Genomic DNA, 6,000 nt, shown 5'->3' with positions numbered 1-6,000 from the left:
TGAGGGGATTGTTGGGGTGAGGATACTAGACGAAGAGAGGGAGCAGAGACAGGGGAGGTGGCAGCGGCAGGTGCTTAAAGGACTTGTGGTGGGAGAAGTTTTCCACCATCGTCTGGATGCTGTGTGTGCTCAGGATTGTCTAAGTGAGAGTGAATTCTTTTGAGCCGTGGGCTGTACAGAGACATGCTTCCAACTGTTGTGGGCTCCACTGAGAACTTCTTTAATGCTATCAACAACCATGTGAGATAGATATTATTATTTCCAGTTTATAGAGTGGGAAACTGAGACTTGGAGAGATTGAATAACTTGCTCATGCTTGCTGTGGCGGCTAGTATCCAAAGATGGCTGCAGACAACCTTGCCCTCCCTATACACACATGCCACTTCTCCCTTCAAGAGGTGGTGCTTATGTCCCCTCATCTTGAATCTAGGATGGGCCCACAACTTCTTTGGCCAATAGAATGTAGGGAAAGTGATGTTCTGGGACCTCACAGCCCAGGCATTAAGTAGGCTTGACAGCTTCTGCCTCCTCCCTTTTGGGACCCAGCCTCCACGTTGTGGGGAAGCCCAAGCCGGAAAGAGGAGAGGACTATTTGGAGGAGGGTTGAGGCTCTCAGCTGACAGTCCCAACTGAGCTCAGAACTGATAGGAAGCGATCGTTGAAGTAGATCTTCTTGCCTCCCTAAAGACAGCTCAGATAATGACACACAGGGCACAGACACATCATCCCTGCTCAGCCCTTCCAAACTGTAAAATCTTGAGCACATAATGACTCTTTTTTTTTTTTGAGACAGAGTCTCACACTGTTGCCCAGGCTGGAGTGTAGTGGCACGATCTTGGCTCACTGCAACCTCTGCCTCCCGGGTTCAAGCGATTCTCCTTCCTCAGCCTCCCAAGCAGCTGGGATTACAGGCACCCACCACCACGCCCGGCTAATTTTTTGTATTTTTAGTAGAGATGGGGTTTCACTATGTTGGCTAGACTGGTCTTGAACTCCTGACCTTGTGATTCGTCCACCTCGGCCTCCCAAAGTGCTGGGATTACATACGTGAGCCACCGTGCCTGGCCGATTACTCTTTTAAGCAACAAGGTTTGGAGTATTTGTTATACAGAAATAGATAACCAAAACAATCATCCAGCCAGTCAATGGCAGAAATGGGATTCTACCCAGGTCTGGTAGTCCAGAGCCCATTGTCTTGCCACCAAGCCCCAGGGCTGCTCTCCTACCACTGACATGCAGGGTATCATCCAAAGCTCTGAGTCTTCACCCCAAGTTGAGGCTGCTCAACTTCCTTTCACGTCCTGCTCCCTGAACTCCTAGCTCAGCTGAGGGTTAGGGGGGTGCAGGTGGCCTCAGGGTCAGGCTCCCCATGGCAGCCCCTCCTCCGCTTAGAACCAGCTGCCCCAGATGCCCGCTGGGGGAGAGGACATTTCTAAGGAGAGAATGATCCCAGAGTCCGGCACACCTAAACCATCGTTGACCTAATGAGGCTTTCCTATCCTTTTCCCTTTCCCCACATCTCCTCCTCCAAGTCTAGATAAAGACTCCACAAGTCCAGGGAAAAAGAAATCAGATGCTGGTGAGGTAGCGGGAATGGGGCGGGGGGTCCCTTTGTCCTCTATACCCCCGTCACTGGGGGTTAGCTTCAAGGAAGAGACTTGTCAGCCCCTCAGGGATCTGAGAAAAGAGGGGGATTGCGCCCATGAGTCAGACATTCCAAAATAAAGGATGTGCAAAGGAGGCGACCTCAAACCAACTGTGCGACTCTTGCCCATCCTCCACTCCTGGCTGCTAACTGAAGGCCGAATAGAGAGAACATTTCTTTTTTTTCTTTTTTAGAGACAGAGTTTCACTCTGTCACCCAGGCTGGAGTGCAGTGGTGAGACCATGGCTCACTGCAGCCTCGACCTCCCAGGCTCAACCAGTAATGCCAAATAGCTGGGACTACAGGTACATATCACCATGCCCAGCTGATTTTTAAATTTTTTTGTAGAGACAAAAAATTTAAACAGCCCTTGTTTCCCAGGCTGTTCTTGAACTCCTGGCTCACCCCTGTGCCCAGCCCAAGAGAACATTTCTAAGGAGAGAATGATCACAGAGTCCGGCACACCAGCCCTCTGCCTTATGCCTAGTGAGAGGGGCTTCACTGAGACTGCTGGGAGACCCGGACGTGGGGCCTGGGAATAATTTGGAAGGGGGCTCTGTGGACTGGGTGAGGGCCAAGTGCCTGGGGAAGCAAGTAGTGAGAGGTTGTGGCCGGAGCTGCCTACTTGTTGCTTGGAGCACAAGACAAGAAGAGGTGCGTGCCAGCAAATAGCCCGTTCTGCTGGATTCTGTAGCATCAAAGGGTGTGTGAATGTTTCAGAAGCTGGTCTGAGTTACTTAGATCCAGTCCAAGAAAATGAAGCTGAGGGAGAGTTCGCCTGCATTGAGATGCAGCTAGTGGTGAGGGCGGGGACCAGAGACTCTCATGGAGCATCCACCTGAGGGAGGGTGAACTGGTGCCAGGTGATGCTAGTGCTACAGTTTGGATCAATGTTGGAGGTGGGGCCTAATGGGAGGTGTTCTGGTCAGAGGTTGGATCCCTCATGAATAGATTAATGCCCTCCTACAGAGGTGAGTGAGTTTCACTCCATTGGTTCCCACGAGAGCTGGTTGTTAAAAAGAGCCTGTGCCTCCCGTGTCACTCTTGCTTCCTCTCTCTCCATGTGATCTCAGCATGTGATCTCACGCCAGCTCTGTTCGCCTTTCTGCCACCAGTGGAAGCAGCCCGAGGCTTTCACCAGATGCCCAGTCTTCCAGCCAGCAGAATTGTGAGCCTTTTCTTATTCCCCAGCCTCAGGTGTTCCTTTACAGCAACACACACCGACTAAGACAACTAGTGACCTCTCCAGCTCCGATGCCCAACGCCAAGCTCTCACCCTACTATCCCAAACTTGGAGGCACCGAGGAGCCTAGTGAAGGGGAGGAAAGGCAGGGGCATGGAGGAAAAACCTGCCAAGTTCCCCATGCGCCTTGTAGGCTTCCCATGTGGGCAGGTCTGGGATGGGGCAAGGGAGCAGTTTTAACTTCAAATGCCATCTGGAGTCTCAACTGTTTTGATAGTTAGATGTTGTAATTACTGAAATTGGATTTGTGTGACTAAAAGTTACCCAAGGGATTTTTATTATCTTGGATGGACCAAGAAAAACCAAGAAACCTACCTTCAATTTCATCCAAGGTCAGAGGAAAACCCACCTGCCAAACAAGTTTGAAAAGGTATTGGGGAGAAATTGTTTTCTGATCACACCCTACGAGGCTCCCTTGTTCAATAAAACTGTGACACAAATGCTGGGAACAATTCTGGTGAATTTAGGAAGAAAGGAATTGATTGACGGGACACTGGGTGGCTCGGAGTCACTGGGTGGGCTGGAGAAAGCACTTCAGCAATTGGGAGACCACAAAGGGAACTGCAGGCTCCAGAATGTGGAGAGGATACCACCACCTCCCTGATGCCCACAGGACCCTGTGTTGCTGTTGTCCCCTCCACCAGGATGCATTTTTCACTGCCCCTCTTCCTGAGTCACTTGTCCCTATGGCATGGTCTGCGTGTGATATGGTTTGGCTCTCTGTCACCACCCAAATCTCCTCTCGAATTGTAATCCCCACATCAAGGGAGGAACCTGGTGGGAGGTGATTGGATCAGGGGAGCAGTTTTCCCCATGAATTCTCACTCATGAGTTCTCAGTTCTCACAAGATCTGGTTGTTTGATAAGTGTCTGGCACTTCCCCGCCATGCTCTCTCTGTCTCTTGCTACCATGTAAGACTAACTCGTGCCTTGCTTCCCCTTCGCCTTGGGCCATGATGGTAAGTTTCCAGAGGCCTCCCCAGCCACATGGAACCACGAGTCAATTAAACCTCTTTCCTTCATAAATTATCCAGTCTCAGCTAGAATCTTTATTGCAGTTTGAAAATGGACTAATACAGAGAGGAAACATCTGATTGACTGAGCCTGGTCACATGCTTGACTCCAGCCCCAAGGTGCACTGGGAAAGCCAGATTCAGCGTAACGATAGGGATACATCCTGAGAAACGCATTGTCAGGCAGTTTCATTGTGTGAACATTGTAGGGCGCACTTACACATACCTGCATGGCATAGCCTACTGCACACCTGGGCTATACGGGTTAGCCTGTTGCTCCTAGGCCGCAAGCCTGTGCAGCATGTTTCTGTACTGAATACTGTAGGCAATCGCAACACAATGGTGAGTAATTGTGCATGTAAACATAGAAAAATACAGTTCAAAATACGGTAGGAAAAATAAAAGTATGGTCCACCTGTATAAGGCGTTTACCATGAATGGAGTGGGCAGGACTGGAGGTTGCTCTGGGTGAGTCAGTGAGTGGGTAGTGAGTGAACGGGAAGGCCTGGGACATTACCGACCACTGCTGTAGACTTTATAAACACTATACATTTAGGCTACACCACATTTATGAAAAATTTGTTCTTTCCTCAATAATAACGTAACCTTAGCTTACTGTACTTTTTTTTTTTTTTACTTTATAAACTTTTCAATTTTTAAAAACCTTTGGACTTTTTTATAATAATACTTAGCATAAAACACCAACACACAGAGCTGCACAAAGCATTTTCTTTGTACCCTTATTCTATGAGCTTTTATTCTTTTTTTTTTTTTTTTTTTTTAAGGCAGAGTCTCCTTCTTGTCACCCGAGCTGGAGTGCAATGGTGTGATCTTGGCTCACTTCAACCTCTGCCTGCTGGGTTCAAGTCATTCTCCTACCTCAGCCCCCCAAGTAGCTGGGACTACAGGCACGTGCCACCACGCCCATTTACTTTTTGTGTTTTTAGTAGAGACAGGGTTTCACCATGTTGGCCAGGCTGGTCTCGAACTTCTGACCTCAGGTGATCCGCCCGCCTCGGCCTCCCAAAGTGCTGGGATTACACCACGCCCAGCCCCCCTTTTTTTCTATTTAAATTTTTTTTTTTAACTTTTGAACTTTTGAGTTAAAAACTAGACACTAACACACACATGAGCCTAGGCCTACACAGGGTCAGGGCCATCAGTGTCACCATCTCCACTTCCACATCCTGTCCCACTGCAAGGTCCTCAGAGGCAATGCATGCATGGAGTTGTCACCTCCTATGATGACAATGCCTTCTTCTGGAAACCTCCTGAAGGACCTGCTGAGTCTATTTACAGTTAACTTTTTTTAAAAAAATAACTAAAAAGAGTACACTCTTATTAACAATTAAAAACACACGTGTAGTAAATACGTAAACCAGCAACATAGTTGTTTATTATTATTATCAAGTATGAAGTACTACACATAATTGTATGGGCTGTACTTTTATATGACTGGCGGTGCGGTAGGTTTGTTTACAGTAGCATTGCTACAAACACATGAGTGATGTGTTGTACTCCAACCTTACAATGGCTGTGATGTCACTAGGCAATAGGAAGTTTTCAGCTCCATTGTAATTTTATGGGACCACTGTGGTATGTGCCGTCATTGTTGCCTGAAACTTTGTTATGTGGTGCATGGCCACCTAGTAGTAGGTGGCTGGTGTCTCCTATCAAAACTGTTTTGGAGGGGCAAATCCCAAATACAGGAACATGATTCAGATGATGGCCCCCGGGGGGGAAATGGAGGGCAAAAATTAATATCTTTGAAAAGGGCAAACTGAAGTAATGACCGAGTTTACCCAGAAATTATCCAGATTACACATTCTGCCCACCAGACTAAAGGAAGATTTGAAAACTAGATTATTACGCAAAACACACTATTATACAAAAATAAAGATACCAATAAAGATACTTTGGACACCTGAGTTTGTGGCTATGAAATTCGTACTCACCCCAGAGATAACGCAAGAAATGAACAGAAGTAATCAATGAAAAGCTGCTGGCATCCTGCTTGAACACTGTGGGCACTCGCTCAGTAAGCTGGGACAAGGGTGCTGACTAAAATCCCTCCCCTCCCCTCCATCCCCCCCTCCCCT

The sequence above is a fragment of the Chlorocebus sabaeus genome, chromosome 10 (assembly GCF_047675955.1).
Source record: "Chlorocebus sabaeus isolate Y175 chromosome 10, mChlSab1.0.hap1, whole genome shotgun sequence".
NCBI classification, from domain to species: Eukaryota; Metazoa; Chordata; class Mammalia; order Primates; family Cercopithecidae; genus Chlorocebus; species Chlorocebus sabaeus.
This window is presented reverse-complemented; position numbering follows the sequence as displayed.